General features: G+C 42.1%; 1 long non-coding RNA gene and 1 pseudogene across 1 annotated transcript in view; both read left to right on the top strand.

The window, feature by feature from the left end:
• LOC148716280 (uncharacterized) overlaps positions 1-20302 on the top strand; it is a 279731-nt gene extending 259429 nt beyond the window's left edge. The window contains exon 2 of the long non-coding RNA XR_015995082.1: positions 19684-20302. This is a non-coding gene — a long non-coding RNA (uncharacterized LOC148716280). The remainder of the gene's footprint in view (positions 1-19683) is intronic.
• Positions 976-2929, top strand: LOC148716281 (uncharacterized; annotated as a pseudogene).
• Positions 20303-20598: the final 296 nt, after the last annotated feature.

Here is a 20598-nt window from a genome sequence, read left to right as displayed (position 1 = left end):
GGGCCACCATAGTACACCACTTGAACATTGTTCCAGACAAATGCATATCTCCCTTACAAGGTACTGCTGCTAACACTGTTTCATTTCAAGCAAATCTCTTGGAGTGATTTACCAGATGGAATACCGAACGTGCTTCAAGTGCTGTTCAAGAACCAGAAACCTCACACTCTTTGTACACTTGCAATATTTCTTTTAGAGAAAACTCTGTATAGTGTGCAGAGGAGTCTACGTAATGAAGCATTCCTTCCGAATTTCACTCCACTAGGCATGTTCTCTGGCGAACGTATGTGGGTGTAGAATATTTACACACAAAATCAGATTCCCATGCTGAAAAATAACTAGAGGCGTTTGAACATTACAAAAGTTCCAAGACCGACCTAGTGGAGGACACAGAAGTGCAAGATCTGACACTTACCCTTACCCTTACCAAAAGACTCCTCAGATAATGACAGTGGAACGGGGTAGTTTTTAAATCACCATCAAATAAGAAACAAGACAAAAACAAACAGAAAAGTGAAACCGACAAAGCATCAAACGGGTTAAATGTTTTTTTTTTTAAGGATGACAGTAGCTTTGGTGTGGACTCTGTAGGTGTCCCAGGCTGGGACAGAGTCATTAGGCTGGCAAGTGCGCTCCTCAACGTGGGCGAATTTGTGACGAATGCAGAAGTGGAGAGCATTACATGCACCTACACTGACCTTTCTGAATACAACTGAAAGCCCTAACATTTGCGCCCCGTATTAAAAAAAGGGGAAGGGAAGAGTTTAGAAGTTAAAAAACAGATCTTCACACATTGGTGTGGAGTCGATGGCCAGGTATTACCCTTAACCAATGTGTAATTCTGAATTACGTGTAGTTTCTTTCAGTAGTAATCATCCGAAGATGGAGACTGTTGATTCTTGATAAACTTAGCTAGAAACTAGTAACACAGAGGTTTTGACATTGAAACATATAACAGGGATCAATATTAAAAAAAGTCTAGTGAACAAAGGTAAAACCAATTTAATCATATTTCTCAATCTTCAGATCTTTTGTGACAGCTGGACCTTCGAAAAGTAGAGTTGAGGAGGCTATCTGCGTCAGGCTATGTAACATTTGCAAAGGAAGACGAGGCACTGGGCCACATGACCCTTATCAATCAAAGTGGAAAGTGGTCATTGTAACGGTATCGATGTTACTGTTCTATTTACTTTCAGTCCACATTTACGTCATAACTACCATGGCAACAAAAGTTTAGAAGCCATGCTTTCCGGTTGTTACGTTTTGTCGGACACCGATTAAACAAGAGCTGTTTTATCTCACCTGTGTGTGTGTATGTTCTTCCTATAAACAACAGTATATGGTGTCAGTGATTTGGGATTCTTCCTAAAGAATCGTTGCTGAAATACTTGAGTGCATTTCCAAACCAAACCCAGTGAATCTAGCTCCAGATGGCCGAGTCAGGCTCGTTGAGTGTAGCGTCAACAAGCACGCTGCCAGCAACTCCTCAATTTATCCAGTCCTCTATTCCTTTACCATCGAAACTAGACTTCAAGGGAACTTAGCTGTGAATTGGAAGACATTTAAGCGGCTTAGGACAAACTACGAGATCGCCCCACGGCTCAGTACGCAAAGTAGTAATCTTCGAACACCCACATTATTGACATGTATTGGCCCAGATATCCTGGAGATTTACGATGGTTTGCCCTTCGGAAATGAAGAGGAGAAAACCGACAATGACAAAGTGATAGAGCACCTAAACGCCTTTTTCATCGGTGAGACGAATGAAATATATGAAGCCTATTTGTTCAATCAGAGAGTACAGGAGGTCGGTGAGTCATTTGATGTTTTCCTTACAGCTTTACGTTCGTTAGCTAAAACATGCAATTTTGGTATCATGCAAGAGTGAATGATTAGAGACAGAGTTGTGGTAGGAATTAGAGATAATGCCACTCCAAAAAAGCTGCTACCTGAGAACAAACTAACTCTTAACAAGTGTATTGATATTTGCCGTGCAAGTGAAACCACATCCAAACAACTCAAGGAGATGTCCCATGCGGAGGAGGTTAGCGCCGTTGCCACAGGCCACCCAAAATCGAAGATAGGTTTACGCCATAATAAAGTATGAAATCTCAGTAAAGTTCAACTCCCCTTCCACAACAAAGTAACAGAACCAGTTAGATGCAAGTTCTGCCACAGAACCCATCCTCTAAAAAAGGAACTCTGTCCAGCATGGCAGCACAAGTGTGATAATTGCGGTGGAATGATCCACTTCTCAGTGGCTTGCAGAGGTCAGAAAGCTAACAAAAAGCAAACTAAGAAGTCAGTTCACAATGTAGACCAAGAAGTTCAGAAGTTTAACAACCAAGATTCAGATGATTACTTATTCAGTGTAGAATCAGTGAGCGTCCTTTATGCAAAAAAACAGTCCTAAGAAGATTTATGCTAACATGCACTTGAGGAATGAAACAGTGAAATTCCAATTAGACTGTGGAGCAACAGTCAATATCCTCCCAGCAGATATTTGTCAGCAGATATTTAAAGATCTGTAGATGGAACGCCTTCAGCCTACTCAAACTACCCTCGTCATGTTCAACAAATCAGAGCTGAAACCTCTAGGATGTACTAAGGTCGAGACCTTCAGCCCCAAGAATGGACAGTGTTTCCTCACGGAATACACCGTCGTTCCAACAGGTCACACAGCACTCCTCGGTGCTGAATCGGTGCAGCAGTTTGGCCTCATCCTGATTAACACCGATAACATCATGTCTCTCTCGAATGAGATTCCCACACAGCTGGATCTCATGAGCAAATTCGGAGATGTCTTCTCAGGAGAAGGAAAGCTCAAAGGGAAGCTTCACCTCGAGATTGATAAGTCTGTAACCCCTGTGGCACTGCCAGTGAGGAAAGTCTCCTTTGCAGTAAAAGAGCCTTTAAAACAGGAACTAGAACACTTAGTTGATAGGCATCCTGCAACCAGATGTTCCAACAGATTGGATTTCCTCAATGATAGTCATTAAGAAGAGCAATGGAAAGGTAAGGCTATGTATTGACCCAAAACCTCTGAATAAAGCACTCAGGAGAAATCATTTTCCCCTTCCAGTGATCAATGATCTACTACCGCTGCTTACAAATGCTTAAGTCTTTAGTGACGTAGACACAAAAAACGGATTTTGGCATGTGCAGCTCGACGATGAAAGCAGTCTTCTGACCACATTTGGTACCCCCTGAGGAAGGTTTCGCTGGACCCGGATGCCCTTCGGCATATCACCCACTCCGGAAGAATTTCAGAGGTGATTGGAATACGCCCTGGAAGGTCTTGATGGAATTAAGCCAATATTTGATGATATCCTTGTTTTTGGTGTCGGAGAAACAGAAGCTGAAGCACTTTCTGACCATGATGCAAAGCTGACAGCATTGTTAGAACGCTGTCGCGCTACTGGCATTAAGTTGAACAAGGAGAAGCTTAAGCTCTGTCGCAAAGAAGTGAAGTTTATGGGACATGTTATATGTCAAGATGGTCTTAAGCCTGACCCAGACAAGGTACAAGGTATCAAAGAGATGCCAACCCCGACCAGCAAACAAGATGTCAAGAGACTTCTCAGCATGGTAAATTACCTCCAGAAGTTCGCTCCTAACCTGTCAGAAGTTACAGTCCCAATGAGAGACCTTTTGAAAGAAGGGAACCAGTTCCGTTGGGATGAGCAAGTACAAGGATGTAGTTTCAAGCGAGTTAAGGAGATACTCTCAGCTGCCCCTGTCCTCAAGTATTTTGACCCCAAAGATGACGTGGAATTGCAGTGTGATGCATCAGACAGAGGACTTGGTGCATGTCTTATGCAAGGAGGCCAGCCCGTGGCTTATGTATCTCTTTCTATGACAGAAACAGAAGGGAACTATGTCCAGATAGAGAAAGAGATGCTTGCAACACTTTTCGGAGTAGAACGTTTTGAGCAGTGTGTGTACGGTCGACCTCTCAAGATCCAAACTGACCACAAACCCTTGGAGAGCATCTTCCGTAAAAGTCTACACAGTGCCCCTAAACGTCTTCAGCGAATGTTGCTAAGATTGCAGAAGTTTGACCTCCAAGTGTCTTACAAAAAAGGGACTGAAATGTATCTGGCAGATACACTGAGCAAAGCATACAGAGTGCGCAAGAGCACAAGAGACGATGTAGCAGAAGATGTTATGTACATAGAGGAGATGAGAGGAGACACCGAAAGAGAATTAGAGCATATCAATATGATAAAGTACTTGCCAGTATCGGAACCATCGCTGACTGATATTCAGCAAGCAACAGAACCTGATGCTACCCTGAAAGAGCTTAAGACAACAATCAGAAGAGGCTGGCCAGCTACCAAGGCAGAGGTATCAGCGAACATCAGTGGTTATTTTACATTTCGGGACGAGCTGTCTTTGCAGAATGGACTGGTCTTCAAAGGTGACAGACTAGTTATCCCTATGAGCGTGAAAGCTGACATATTGCCTAAGATCCACCGGAGCCACATCGGCATCCAAGGCTGTCTCAGAAGAGCAAGAGAAGTAGTTTACTAACCAGGGAGATGAGCAAAGATGTCGAAGATTATGTAGCGAAGTGTACCGTTTGCAACAGCCAGCCTGTAGAGCAACGAAAAGAGCCAATGATTGTCGCGAACTGCCTAGTAGACCATGGGAGAAAATCGCAGTTGATCTTTTTTATCTGAACGGTGCAGATTTCATGGTGACCGTTGACTACTATTCAAGCTTCTTTGAAGTTGACAGAATGACAAGAAAGACAGCACACGAAGTTGTGAAGAAGTTGAAAGCCCATCTCGCACATCATGGAATTCCCGACCAGCTTGTATCAGATAATGGGCAGCCCTTTTCTTCTGCAAAGTTCCAACAGTTCGCAGACACGTATGGTTTTGAACATATTACAAGCTCTCCAACATATCCTCAGTCCAACGGCAAAGTCGAGAACACGGTGAAGCCAGCAAAACATCTGCTAGAAAAAGCCGTCAACTCTGAACAAGACCCATATCTTGCCCTGCTGGACTGGACAAACACTCCTACAGAAACACTCAACTCCTCACCTGTTCAGCGATTATTCGGTAGAAGAACAAAGACTCCACTCCCAACCTCAAACCAATTGCTCAAGCCGAAGCTACAAGAGGAGGTTGATCAGAAGTTAAAGCTACAGAAGGCTAAACAATCCCTGTATTACAACTAAGGCGCCAAAGAACTGAAGGAAATGCAACCAGGAGACACAGTGCGATTGCAGCCACTAAAATCCCACTTGGGAAAGAAAAAGGATTGGACCAAAGCAAGAGTCAAAGGCAAAGTCGACATAAGGTCCTATTAACTCAGAACAGAAGATGGAAGAGTTTATAGGAGGAACCGCAGACACCTGAGACATACACGCGAAGTGATGCCACACAGTCAAGATGGGATGAGATTATCCCCAAAAGCAACACCAATTTCTGCTACTGCAAATTATGGTGATGAAATACCATTGGTACCACCTTTCATGCCAAGTACTGCAGTCAGTAAGGACCAATCAGAAACAATACCTTTGCAGAGCATGGACAAGCCACATCCGGAATATCCACTTCAGCCTGCAGCAGATAAGCGGGAGATTTCCCCACCGGTGACCAACCTATGAAGGTTGCCAAGATTCGGGGCAAAAAACAAATGTACTCATGGGAGAGGTAGAAGCATGGACGGTAGTGAAATATTCAGAACGATGGAATGACATTCGTTGTAAATGTAGATGTAAAAGACTCAATAAAGTAAATTGAACTGAACGATGTTGTTTATTAAATACTATACAGCGAAAAAGTAATACCTGAAAAATAGCAACAACATAAATGAATGGCAGCTTCTGAGATATTTACACGTGGTGGATAGGGTGTAAAGCCGTGACAAACATGGCGCATTACATCGTAAATACAATTACACTGTACAAAAAATTCAAAATGATTATATACAATAAAGAGTTCACGATCTGACGGGATGTCTTATAAGAAAAACTTTACAAAATCAAATAGTTGTCCATATTGTCACACCAGAAAAGTAAACAGTGGTGGTCTCCAGGAAAAAAGTTATAAAGAAAAAGCTAGTATTGCACCATGCACGGAATGGACTTATTCAGCAGGAACACTATAGAACGAAATACAAATAGGTGATAAATAGACACGGCATAAATGATCGGATGAATCTAACATTTCTACTCGTGCCAGTTGAAGTGCAAAACGTACATGTGTCACGATATCTTAAAAACAATTACCTTATATAATAAAGTCATAATTACTATATACAAGAAAGAGTTTCCAATTGAGAGGAATATCAGACAAGAAATACTTTACAAAATAAAGTAACTGTAATGAATAAAAGCGAATATCACGCCAACCATTACTAAAGGCACTTCCTAACCCTAACCCTAACCCTAATTAGTTTGAATCACTGTCGATTTCCCCTCTCCTAGCCCTTTTTGCCTGTAAAAAACTTGGGATTTGTTTTTTCAGGTTTTACTGTAGTGTACATATACATTCGGGTTACTTCTAATCTTTTGCAAAGTTTTATCCAAATTGGATAAATCACAAAGAAATGAGAGAGGTATCAAAGAGAGTTCAGAGCGGGCACTCAACACTTGGAAGAAATGCATAAAATAAATCCCAAGTTTGTTTAAGAATGTTGACAGGTTCTTCCTCTCATCACGTACACCAGCTGGGATTTTTTTTAAGCGATTTGGTTCTATATTTTTAAGGACTAGAGTTATGGGAAAGATATCCCCTCCCTATGGTGGAGACCCGCTCCCTATTGTCGAGATGCGCTCCCTATGGTCGATATCCCCTCCCTAGGTCGATTTCCGCTCCCTATGGTCGATATCCCCTCCCTAGGTTGATTTCCGCTCCCTATGGTCGATATCCCCTCCCTAGGTCGATATCCTTTCCCTGTAGGACGAATTCCCCTCTAACCAGTTTTTCTTTTTTCAATTTCTTTACAGGAATTTCATAAAACAGCAAGACATTGTTATCACTAACAATTTGGTGTTACAGAGAGCTTCAGAAGCGGTAAGTGCACACGTTTTAAGTTCTGTTATGGTTGGGGTTAGTCTAGCCCTAACCCTAGCCCAAAGAGTACATCGCTTTTAGAGCTTGCAGACCCTTTATTTGAAATTTTTGATGTTATTTCATCCTTTTTCATGCTCCAAGGAACCGTTTGGTGCTTCTTTTGTCAAAATCGGTTCCTCTGTTGTGTACGGGCTAGGGTTGCGCTTAGGGTAGGGGTTAGGCTAAACGCGAAAACGATGAGTTTATTAGGAGAAAGATCAAAATTGTATTTTTTTTCATTTAGCATGTGTGGAGCTATGAAGCGTATTTCGTGACATGTGACGTCATGTTGACGTCACATGTCACGAAATACCTGTCATAGCAACAGACACCCACAATGATAAAAATGCAATTTCCTTTGTAATGAAGCGTATTTCGTGGTGTCTGACGTCATAACGACGTCACATGTCACGAAATCTCCGTCATAGCAACAGACACGCGAAGTGAAGAAACTGCAATTTGGATGGCAATGAAGCGTATTCCGTCATGTATGTCGTTTTCTTAAGGTTTCTCATGCTTCATTTTCCCAAAGTACCTTAACTTAGACATGTTTAATAAGGTCTCTGCAAGAGGAACACTTTGATATGTACAAAACTCTGTAACTCCTTAATGGGCATGCTCAGCTAAATAGGTCCAAAACGAGGGGAGGTCCACCAAAGTGGGTTTTTCCTAAGTTTGTCAAGCTTCATTTTACCAAACCACACTAATGTTGACATGGTTGGGAAGGTCTTTGCGAGAGGAACATTTTGATATGTATAACATTCTCGTACCTCTCAACGCCCATGCACTACAGAGCTCAATAGGTTAAGAAACGAGGGGAGGTGCACCAAACTGCTTTTCTTAAGGTTTCTCATGCTTGATTTTCCCAAAGTACCTTAACTCAGACATGTTTAGAAAGGTCTCTGGAAGAGGAACACTTTGATATGTACAAAACTCTGTAACTCCTTAATGGGCATGCTCAGCTGAGTAGGTCCAAAACAAGGGGAGGTCCACCAAAGTGCGTTTTTCCTAAGTTTGTCGAGCTTCATTTTACCAAACCACACTAATGTTGACATGGTTGGGAAGGTCTTTGCGAGAGGAACATTTTGATATGTATAACATTCTCCTCCCTCTCAACGCCCATGCGCTACACAGCTCAATAGGTTAAGAAACGAGGGGAGGTCCACCAAACTGGTTTTCTGAACGTTTCTCATGCTTCATTTTCCCAAAGTACATTAACTTAGACATGTTTAGAAAGGTCTCTGCAAGAGGAACACTTTGATATGTATATGAACTGGATTACGTTACACATATGAAGCTTCTTGGAGTAGTCATCGACAATTCACTCTCTTTCAACGTACACATTAAAGAAGTTTGCCGGAAGGTGAATACAAAAGTTTCAATTCTCCGTCGCATTCGTAAATTTATACCCTCAGATGTGATGATTAAATTGTACAAAGCTTTCATTCTCCCTCACTTCGAATATGCATCACCACTGTTTATAGGTCTAAGTAAGGGTCTGTCTGCGAAACTGGAGTCAACCAATGCATTCGCTCTGAGGACTCTTCTCAATTATTCTAAGTCGATTGCTTACGAAGAGTTATTGAAAACTGCAAATATTAAAAGTTTAGAACATCGACGCATAGAACAAGCACTTATACTTGTATATAAAAGTATTCATAACCAGACACCGAACTACATTCAGGAATTGTTTTCTCTGCGAAGTAATGGTTACAGCCTACGTGGTCATCTTAAGGTTGTTCTTCCAAGACCAACCTCATCTTATATGCAACATTCTTTTACGTACCAGGCTACCAAACAATGGAACAATCTGACAGACAAAATAAGGATGTCGGAATCCCTTTCTATATTTAGGAAAAATTTGCAGGACATGCAGTTGTCCTCATCGTATGACTGCAGCTGTTTGTTTTGTAAACAAATAGTCTAGTCACAAATAGCAATTATTCATTCTAGATAATTAATTTTTATTTCTTACCTATTACTTATTACTTATATATGTAAATTATGTCAAATTTTTATGGCACATTTGCATTTAAACGAGCTATTCGCTCATATGCGATATGTGGCTAAATAAAGTTACTTACTTACTTACTTATAAAACCCTTTAACTCCTTAATGGGCATGCTCAGCTGAATAGGTCCAAAACGAGGGGAGGTCCACCAAAGTGGGTTTTTCTTAAGTTTGTCAAGCCTCATTTTACCAAACCACACTAATGTTGACATGGTTGGGAAGGTCTTTGCGAGAGGAACATTTTTATAGATATAGAATTCTCTTACTTTTCAAAGGCCATGCGATACAGAGCTGAATAGCTCAAAAACGAGGGGAGGTCCACCAAACTGGTTTTCTTTTTAAGTTTCTGGAGCTTCATTTTCCCCAACCACAGTAATGTAGACATGGTTGGAAAGGACTGTGCAAGAGGAACATTTTGATAGGTATACGATTCTCTAACTCCTCAATGCGCATGAGAAACTTGAAAAAACCGGTTCGGTGGACCTCCCCTCGGCACTCACAAATTCATCAAAATGGTTCTCCAGTCTAGAGTAGTGAAGCAAATCGCTCCAAACTTTGTACGTGAGATGTTAATGAACTCATAAACATCGTTTTCTTAAATCCACAGCACTATACGCACCAGAAAGGGTACATTAGGGCCATATAAAAAAAGAAATGAGTTTTTGACAGAAGTTAATTATGATTGACAGGTCTCGATAGAGTCAAATCAATACTTTTGAGCGTATTGCAAGATAGACGAATTACTTGTATTTCATTCCTGTAGGTTTCAAGCTATAAGATTAAAACGCGAGTATTCTACACCATGCTCAAATTAGAGCAGTTCTAGGCGAAAATTACCCAAGGATGAGTTGCGGACCTATGAGAGGGCCATCTCGGACAAGCTTCTGTAAACTGTAAGTACACACACTTTGAGCTCTGCTATTTTTTCCTTAATTGCACCCTTGAAACACCGCACAGGGGCATTCCAACTATCGGAAGATGTTTGTAAGGTGCTCGGGCACCATTCTAAAACATTCTCCTCGCACGAAAAACGAAGGCTTCTGCGCAGGCTCTGGTCAAACTTGAAGGGTGCTCTGTTGACCATTGACCATACTTGGAGGGCCTCGTAACTAGAGTTTGAGGAGCTTTTATGGATTTTTTTAAGTTACCTCATGCTTTTCCATGCTGTAAGGAACCATTTGGTGTTGCTTTTGTACACATCGGTTGCTCTGTTAAGGAGTTTTGACGTCATTGGTATGAAACCTTACACCTTAATAACTTTGCGAGTGTTGATTTATTTGCACCATAAACTATTGCCTTAGGTAGGCCTTAACATAGCCTATGCGCATCGCAAGTTTTGTTGGAAATGACAAAAGGCTCGCAAACTTATGAGCGCTTAAAGTTTGTTACCAATATGGCGGACGCGAGTTTGTTGAACCCAGGTTTCACTCGGTTTGAACGCCAAAGCGAGGGTAGACTTTGACTGCCTATTGCTCCTTGACTATTTCACGTCTCACTCTCAAATTCTCGGGGATTGTAGTAGGACCCAGGGCCTATTCATTAAGGTTCTCATTTCACCTCGATAGAATAGCTGCAAGTACCAACCGCAGCCAATGGTCACCTCCCTATAACTCTTTCAAAATTTTATCTTTGGAATTCATTTTTGAAGTTGAAGCTCAACAGCACTTTGGGAAAGTGCTGGCAAAGACATACATCATACGGTTATATTGGCCAGGAGTTACAGGCAGTTAAAGTTTTCCCTTCTTTGTAGAAAAGCGTGCTATTCAAGGGCCTTCTTATTAGAACTTGAGGACCTTCCATTGATTTTCTGATGTTGTTGTGCTTGTTCATGCTGTGATGTTGTTGAAGGACCACGCTATTACAGATGGAGGGCCTCTCCCTCGCGTTTTCATGCTGTTATGTTGTTGAAGGACTTCCGTCTTAGAACTTTAGGACCTTCATTTGTAATTTTGTGCTTATACCCCATTCTAACCCGCTCCCAGGGTCTGCCTCTCGATTGATCCTCATCATGGCTTGTAAAACGCTAGACAAGGAGTTGGACAGGGTCATCGAGCTACTCGAACGTGCCTCACTAGAGGATGAGTCGGCCCTCGACATACTTAGCATGCAGGAGGGGGTTGATTTTGACCTTCCACAGCCCTTCGATCCCACCAAGGACAAGGAGAAGCTAGAGAGAGAGGTGAGACAGATGGTCTATCACGTCGCCGGTTTTGGGCAGTGCGAGCTCACCCATATCCGACAGATGTCAGAGCGGATGCTGAGCTACGTTCTGTACGCCTACCTCACCTTTGTGAAGGAGCCGTTGTCCCATGCTCTTGTGCTGGAGGGCCCGGCCGTTGTACACAGCTGTTTAGAGGCGGTCAAGGATGTGGTAAGCATGGTGGAGATGCTCAGAAGGGCGCAAGAGATTGAAGAGAGCCGTGGGAGGAGCAGGCCAGGCGTTGGAGAGGGAGACAGCGATGATAGTGATGGTCAGATGGAGGTAGAAGAGGAGAAGGCCGAGGTGGCTGGCCGTCATCCAGCGGAGAGGGAGGAGGATGTCGAAGTGAGCAGTGGTGGGGAGGTAGTCACGGCACAGAAGGAGGAGGAGGGAGGGAGCCCGGCTAAAGGCCACCATCTGGACAGGACCTGTAAGGTCGCTGGATGCAGGGGGTACACTGGACCCAATTTGAGGAGGCACTTGCGAGATGTGCACCTCCAGAGGCTTCACATTGGCGAGGATGAAGTCGGGCGGCTGTTTCAGCTGGGCAAGGAGGGGCAAGGAGGGGCAGGAGGCTAGGGGCCCCCAGCGCAGAACGTCAGGGGAGAGGAAAAGGCTGGGGAGGAGGAAGCGGTGGTGCCCCATTCCAGGCTGCTACTTCCTGGGTGCCTACCTGCCGAGGCACATGCGCACTGTCCACCGTATGCGCCCAGGGAGCGCAGCCTACATCGGCAGCCTTAAGATGGCCAGAAGATTCATTGGCGAGGAAGAAGAGCTTGCCGTGGTTGTGCCACCGCCACCTCCGATAGTGGAGGTATTCACGAGCCAAGCTCATGTTTTCAAAATGTAAACTACCCCGCCCAGCTTGGCCTTAGCCTTCTATATAACGTTCTTGTTCTCTAACGAAAAAAGAAAAAAAACAAAACAAAAGTCTTCACAACGGTGCTGTCTATATGTAATAAGGGAAAGAGATCCGATTAAAAATTTGAATTTGTTCTACATTCTCAGAGGTTCAAGGGTTATCCCAGGGGAGGTCAACAACCAATGAACCTAATTCAGAGGTAGCAGAATATTAGCATCACCATTCCCCATTGAAAATTTGAGCTAGGATGTTTGAGGGTCTTTGTGGTCAAGCGGTAAGGCAATGGATTGATAATCCAACGAGGGGTCTCCGAGTTCAAATCCGGTAAACCTTCCTTGGTTTTCTTTTTTCCTTTTTTTTGTATACTCTTTAATTCTCCTGCCAAGACTTTACAGCTCTTGCCTTATCTCCCGTCTCCGTAGAAACCACTGTTAAACATCCTGCGAGTGAGCCACGATCGATCGATGCTTATACGTTTGCATCCATCGACAGAATTCTCATCTGTTTCAATATTGTGTACTTTGCTGCTTTCAAACCCAGATCTCTTTTTAAAAGCCAGGTCCTTTTCTTTGTGCAAATGGCCCATTAAAACCCTAGACTCATCTCTTCTATTTCTAGTACTAGCTGACCGCGGTAAGTCCCCAAGTCAGCCACAAACAAAATGGCGGCCAGCGCGCAAAAGTTTCCTCTCTGTCATTCTCCCAAAATCCAGGCAATAGGGAAGGAACAAGTGCATCCCTCAGTGTTTTATGTAGTGGCCAAACTTATTGCAAAGTTTACTTCAACTTGGAACACTCTAAACCGTCACAAACCAAAACGCAAGGCAGCTCATTTGCATAAATCGGCATCCTAGCTGTACTGTGCGAGCAACGCTATGAAAAATACCCGCTTTGTTGCTGCTTTGAAAAACATGCATTTCCTTCAATATTTCCAAATTGTATCAGACAGACACACACTCCTCGGAGCGCTCTTTGAGATGCACCTTTCTTATTTCTATCGAAAGTTTACGGTTCCCAGGCGTCGAAGTTCCCATGGCGCAGTACTTGTAATCTGATGGCCCGGGTTCGAAGCTAGGCGGTCGCGAGTATTATGTACCATTTTCCTTTTTACCCTCTTTCTTTCTTTCTTTTCTTTTGTTTCTCTTTCTCTTTTTCTACTTTTTAATTCTCCTGCTTACACTTTACAGCTCTTACCTTAATTCTTTTCTCCATAGAAACCACTCTTAAACATCCTGCGAGCGAGCGACGATCGATCGATCGATGTCTACGTTTGCGTCCATCTTTCATTGAGTACTTTGCTGCTTTCGTAAGCATCTCTTTTCTCTTACTTTCAAGTTCTTCCTTTCTGCAAATAGCTTGTAAACTATCTACTCATCCATCTCTTTTATACTACTCATCTATAAATCTCATTATTCTCTTTTATACATTTGCATATTCCAAAGTCAATTCGCAAGCACCCGTAGCCCTTCTCTCATATACAATTCTACTTCTAAGTCTAAAAGCAACTCGCTAATCCAAATCCGCAACACTCGCCCCCCAATCTATAGACCCTTCAACTCTCTAAGCCATGCTTATTTCCTGCCTTGGGCTCCACTGAATATAGCTACAGTTGCTTTTACACTTTCCACCTGGCCCCAAAACAAACAGCTCATCGCTGTCTTATATCACTCCATTCTTTGAATGATACACAGGGATTACTGACTTCCAGGCTTCATGATGCCCTTCGGTCACCAGGCCGCCCTAAATTAAAAAATCCTTCAACATCACATGCAATCTAATGGTCCTTTATTTTCTTTCGCGAAGCCCGCCATTTTCCCACAAAAAACTTCACTTCGCTCGGACCCAGGCACCCGCTCAATGTTACACGTGACCATGCCTGGGTTGCGTCATCACTTACATACGGGTCTCTACACAAATTTCTAAATTTTGCCGCCTCTTTTTAACTTGGAACGGTTAACGCTTCGGACCGCCCTTCTCATTGCTATTGCTCTTGCAAAAACAAGTAGCTGTTTCTTCAGTTCATCTCCCATCGCAGGAACACTGGGTAAGTAAACTGCTGACTTATATTATAACATCGTTTCTGCACGAATCAAACTTCGATCGATCCAGTTCCAGCGTATAAACCGAGTTCATTTCAACAGCGCCCACGTGGTTGCTTCGTTCAGCTGCCATGTATTTTGAAGATCTACAACTCTTTCCAACGAGGAATCTTTAAAAACAGCCATCGTTACACTTTCTAGCGAATTCTTAACCAAAGAACTAGCATTTTATAGAAGATATTACGCTCGTTCTTCGTCAAGGTCACCGGCATGGTTACAAAATTCAAGCCTGCTACGGGACACAAAATCTTAAGCTTTCTACCTATTTGTTCAAGCCTGAAACATGCCAGGGTTAGTGTATAGACCGTCATGCAGCCGTATTTATGTTTCTGCGCGCACGATCAAGATTTATTGTCCGCCGAATACTCTTTAATATCATTTCCAAAATCTTCTCACGCGGTCAAGAAACCTGGCTTAACTTTGATCACAGTTTTCTTTGTTACAAAAGCTAATAATTATGCGCTACCGAAAACTTTTCACACCCGAATACTGTTTTCCAATTAATTACGAACTGTTTTCGCATCGCTTCCGACAAAGTCCCTCGGTGCTACAAATTATAAAACAACTATTGCTTTTAATACCTCATGTATTTAATGTTCTTAAAGAACCGTGCTATTAGAGCTTAAGGACCTTTCATTTATGTGTGGATGTTATTTTATCTCTGATTATGCTGTTGAAGGACCTTGCTATTAGAGGTTAAGGACCTTTTATTTCTGTTTAGATGCTATTTTGTTTTTCTTCATTCTGTAAGTAGCTGTTTGTTCTTTATTTTGTGTAACTCGGTTCCTCTGTTAGTTTGTTTTCACTTCATTCGTATGGAAACTTTACACCTTAATAACTTTCTTGAACTCCCAGGATCTGTTTCTCAGTTCTCCCCTCAGCTGCTACATATTTCGGTAATTGTGAAGAAGAGCTCCCCAAAAAACCTGTCGGCCGACAGTCGGCCGACAGACGACCAACTGTCGGCCGACAGGTTTTGCCTGAAATATAGGCTACCTGTCGGCCGCCAGTCGGCCGACAGTCGGCCGACTGTTGGTAATGTGTCGGTAACCTGTCGGTACCTTGTCGGTAGCTTGTCCGTGAAACGATCACACAATGTTAGGGATTCTAAGTTTGCCGTTACAAAAGCATATGGGTTTAAATTATTAAGCTATTTTAACGTTCCTTGTGAATCGTGGCTTGCTGGCTGCTAAGCGTATTTGTTCTTGTGGAAACCAAATGGTTTTACGAGATAATCGAAGCCATCGCAGAGTTCTGCCCACCAAACTAAGTTTACTTAGTTTTACAAACAAACGGCTCCTTTAGGAGCCACCAAATAAAAAAAAGTCTTGAACCGACAGAGACAGAACCAACATGTGTATTGTTCAACATTAGATTAGCGGCGCGCTCCTAAATCAATTATCGCATCACGCATCCAAGTCTAATTATCGAATTGTTACGTATAGTATTTTATTACTTAACATAACGAGTAAAAAGATTCACAGTTGTATCATTTATTAAACTTGAAATTGGAAATAGCAATTCATCCCAAACCTGCAAGATAGATTACGATGCTAGCAACAAATACATACATACATACTTAACATACCATAAGAGGCCGCGTTGCATTGTTGGGCGATTGGAACGAAAGTGTTTGTATTGATACGTAGCTTATGGTTTTCAGAGTTTTTGGCCGAGTTTTCGATTAAATTATCTTCCTATGCGATTCTTAGATTGTCTGGTGTGTTGTAAATTACGCAAGTGATATATCCTATACGCATCTGATAACATTTTGGAAGAAACGTTTCTTTACATACTACCAACTTTGCCGTCGATCGGTAAGTAGGTGAAGTCTGTCGAGTCATACATCACCATTACGGATTGTTATGTCACGTTAACTGTTCGTTTTTTACACAATTTTTCTTTTTTCTTAACCTGTCGGTAGACTGTCGGCCGCCTGTCGGTCAACTGTCGGCCGACAGTCGGCCGACAGTCGGCCGACAGGTTTTTTGGGGAGCTCTTCTTCACAATTACCCACATTTCTCTGTAAATTAGTTAGGGGAATTGGCTGCTGGATCAGGATCATTACAACTTGAAACTAGTAAGCTTAGCTGCTTGCTGGATAATATTGGGATATTATGGGGAGAAGTTACATGCATTATTTAAGCCTTCAAAGTCTATAAAAGTGTGCAGCCATTGACTTGTAAGCTCGCAAATTGAGTTGTTTTCACTGAATCTGTACCCAGTGAGGGTCAGTCTTGCCCAATTAAGCCTTCAAAGTCTTGAAAAATCTCCAGCCATTGACTTGTATGCTTGCAAATTGATTTTTTGCACTCAATATGCTCCCAGTTACGGTCAATCTTGCCCAATTAAGCCTTCAAAGTCTTGAAAACTGTGCAGCCATTGACTTGTAACCTTGCAAATTGAGTTGTTTGTACTGAATCTGTTCCAGTGAGGGTCAGTCTTGCCCAATTAAACCTTCAAAGTCTTGAAAACTGTGCAGCCATTGACTTGTAACCTTGCAAATTGAGTTGTTTTAAGTGAATCTGTACCCAGTGAGGGTCAGTCTTGCCCAATTAAGCCTTCAAAGTCTTGAAAAATCTCCAGCCATTGACTTGTATGCTTGCAAATTGATTTTTTTTACTGAATATGCTCCCAGTTAGGGTCAATCTTTCCCAATTAAGCCTTCAAAGTCTTGAAAACTGTGCAGCCATTGACTTGTAACCTTGCAAATTGAGTTGTTTGTACTGAATCTGTTCCAGTGAGGGTCAGTCTTGCCCAATTAAACCTTCAAAGTCTTGACAACTGTGCAGCCATTGACTTGTAACCTTGCAAATTGAGTTGTTTTAAGTGAATCTGTACCCAGTGAGGGTCAGTCTTGCCTAATTAAGCCTTCAAAGTCTTGAAAAATGTCCAGCCATTGACTTGTATGCTTGCAAATTGATTTTTTTTAACTGAATATGCTCCCAGTTAGGGTCAATCTTGCCCAATTAAGCCTTCAAAGTCTTGAAAAGTGTGCAGCCATTACCTTGCAAATTGAGTTGTTTGTACTGAATCTGTTCCAGTGAGGGTCAGTCTTGCCCAATTAAACCTTCAAAGTCTTGAAAACTGTGCAGCCATTGACTTGTAACCTTGCAAATTGAGTTGTTTTCACTGAATCTGTACCCAGAGAGGGTCAGTCTTCCCCAATTAAGTCTTCAAAGTCTTGACAAATGTGCAGCCATTGACTTGTATGCTTGCAAATTGATTTCTTTCACTGAATCTGTTCCCATTGAGAGTAAGTCTTGCCCAAGTAAGCCTTCAAAGTCTTGAAAAGTGTGCAGCCATTGACTTGTATGCTTGCAAATTGTCTTTTTGCACTGAATATGCTCCCAGTTAGTGTCAATCTTGCCCAATTGAGCCTTCAAAGTCTTGAAAAGTGTGTAGCCATTGACTTGTAACCTTGCAAATTGAGTTGTTTTCACTGAATCTGTACCCAGAGAGGGTCAGTCTTCCCCAATTAAGCCTTCAAAGTCTTGACAACTGTGCAGCCATTGACTTGTATGCTTGCAAATTGATTTCTTTCACTGAATCTGTTCCCATTGAGAGTAAGTCTTGCCCAAGTAAGCCTTCAAAGTCTTGAAAAGTGTGCAGCCATTGACTTGTATGCTTGCAAATTGTCTTTTTGCACTGAATATGCTCCCAGTTAGGGTCAAATTTTCCCAATTAAGCCTTCAAAGTCTTGAAAACTGTGCAGCCATTGACTTGTAACCTTGCAAATTGAGTTGTTTTCACTGAATCTGTACCCAGAGAGGATCAGTCTTCCCCAATTAAGCCTTCAAAGTCTTGACAAATGTGCAGCCATTGACTTGTATGCTTGCAAATTGATTTCTTTCACTGAATCTGTTCCCAGTGAGGGTAAGTCTTCCCCAAGTAAGCCTTCAAAGTCTTGAAAAGTGTGCAGCCATTGACTTGTATGCTTGCAAATTGTTTTTTTGCACTGAATATACTCCCAGTTAGGGTCAATCTTGCCCAATTAAGCCTTCAAAGTCTTGAAAACTGTGCAGCCATTGACTTGTAACCTTGCAAATTGAGTTGTTTTCACTGAATCTGTACCCAGAGAGGGTCAGTCTTCCCCAATTAAGCCTTCAAAGTCTTGACAAATGTCCAGCCATTGACTTGTATGCTTGCAACTTGATTTGTTTTCACTGAATCTTTTCCCAGTGAGGTTAAGTCTTGCCCAATTAAGCCTTCAAAGTCTTGAAAAGTGTGCAGCCATTGACTTGTATGCTTGCAAATTGTCTTTTTGCACTGAATATGCTCCCAGTTAGTGTCAATCTTGCCCAATTAAGCCTTCAAAGTCTTGAAAACTGTGCAGCCATTGACTTGTAACCTTGCAAATTGAGTTGTTTTTGCTGAATCTGTACCCAGAGAGGGTCAGTCTTGCCCAATTAAGCCTTCAAAGTCTTGACAAATGTCCAGCCATTGACTTGTATGCTTGCAAATTGATTTCTATCACTGAATCTGTTCCCAGTTAGGGTCTTGTCTTGCCCAATTAAGTCTTCAAGGTCTGGAAAAATGTGCAGCCATTGACTTGTATGCTTGCAAATTGATTTTTTTTCACTGAATGTGTTCCCAGTTAGGGTCAGTCTTGCCCAATTAAGCCTTCAAAGTCTTGAAAAATGTGCAGCCATTCACTTGTATGCTTCCGAATTGATTTTTTTTAACTGAATATGCTCCCAGTTAGGGTAAATCCTGCCCAATTAAGCCTTCAAAGTCTTGAAAACTGTGCAGCCATTGACTTGTAACCTTGCAAATTGAGTTGTTTATACTGAATCTGTTCCAGTGAGGGTCAGTCTTGCCCAATGAAACCTTCAAAGTCTTGAAAACTGTGCAGCCATTGACTTGTAACCTTGCAAATTGAGTTTTTTTCACTGAATCTGTACCCAGTGAGGGTCAGTCTTGCCCAATTAAGCCTTCAAAGTCTTGAAAAATGTGCAGCCATTCACTTGTATGCTTCCGAATTGATTTTTTTTACTGAATATGCTCCCAGTTAGGGTAAATCCTGCCCAATTAAGCCTTCAAAGTCTTGAAAACTGTGCAGCCATTGACTTGTAACCTTGCAAATTGAGTTGTTTATACTGAATCTGTTCCAGTGAGGGTCAGTCTTGCCCAATGAAACCTTCAAAGTCTTGAAAACTGTGCAGCCATTGACTTGTAACCTTGCAAATTGAGTTTTTTTCACTGAATCTGTACCCAGTGAGGGTCAGTCTTGCCCAATTAAGCCTTCAGTCTTGAAAAATGTCCAGCCATTGACTTGTATGCTTGCAAATTGGTTTTTTTTTTTCACTGAATCTGTTCCCAGTTAGGGTCAGTCTTTCCCAATTAAGTCTTTGAAGTCTGGAAAAATGTGCAGCCATTGACTTGTATTAATTGAATTAATTTGATGGCCTGCTCCCAGTTGGCTTGTTAGCTCAATTGGTAGAGCGCTGCACTAGTATCGCAGAGGTCAGTGGTTCGAATCCCGTACAGGCGTGAAATTTTTTTCAGGTCTGATTTTCACTATTGCTCAAATAGTGCTTTACTGCGAAGGATCGTTCACATATACGTCTCATAACCGCAGTTCATACATATGTTTCATATGTTTGTTGTTGTTTGATTTATCATCTACGGGTTCGTGTCGAATTAATTTGATGGCCTGCTCCCAGTTGGCTTGTTAGCTCAATTGGTAGAGCGCTGCACTAGTATCGCAGAGGTCAGAGGTTCGAATCCCGTACAGGCCTGAAATTTTTTTCAGGTCTGATTTTCACTATTGCTCAAATAGTGCTTTACTGCGAAGGATCGTTCACATATACGTCTCACAACCGCAGTTCATGCATATGTTTCATATGTTTGTTGTTGTTTGATTTATCATCTACGGGTTCATGTCGAATTAATTTGATGGCCTGCTCCCAGTTGGCTTGTTAGCTCAATTGGTAGAGCGCTGCACTAGTATCGCAGAGGTCAGTGGTTCGAATCCCGCAGAGGCCTGAAATTTTTTTTCAGGTCTGATTTTCACTATTGCTCAAATAGTGCTTTACTGCGAAGGATCGTTCACATATACATTGACTTGTATGTTTGCAAATTGATCTTTTTTCACTGAGTCTGTTCCCAGTTAGAGTCAGTCTTGCCCAATGAAGCCTTTAAAGTCTTGAAAAATGTGCAGCCATTGACTTGTATGCTTCCAAATTGATTTTTTTCACTGAATATGCTCCCAATTAGGGTCAATCTTGCCCAATTAGGGTCAATCTTGCCCAATTAGGCCTTCAAAGTCTTGAAAACTGTACAGTCATTAACTTGTAACCTTCCAAATTGAGTTTTTTTCCCTCAATATGTTCCCACTGAGGGTCAGTCTTGCCCA

Source organism: Stylophora pistillata, chromosome 14, assembly GCF_964205215.1.
Source record: "Stylophora pistillata chromosome 14, jaStyPist1.2, whole genome shotgun sequence".
Lineage (NCBI taxonomy): Eukaryota > Metazoa > Cnidaria > Anthozoa > Scleractinia > Pocilloporidae > Stylophora > Stylophora pistillata.
Note: the sequence above shows the minus strand (reverse complement) of the source record. Positions and strands in the feature narration are given on the sequence as shown.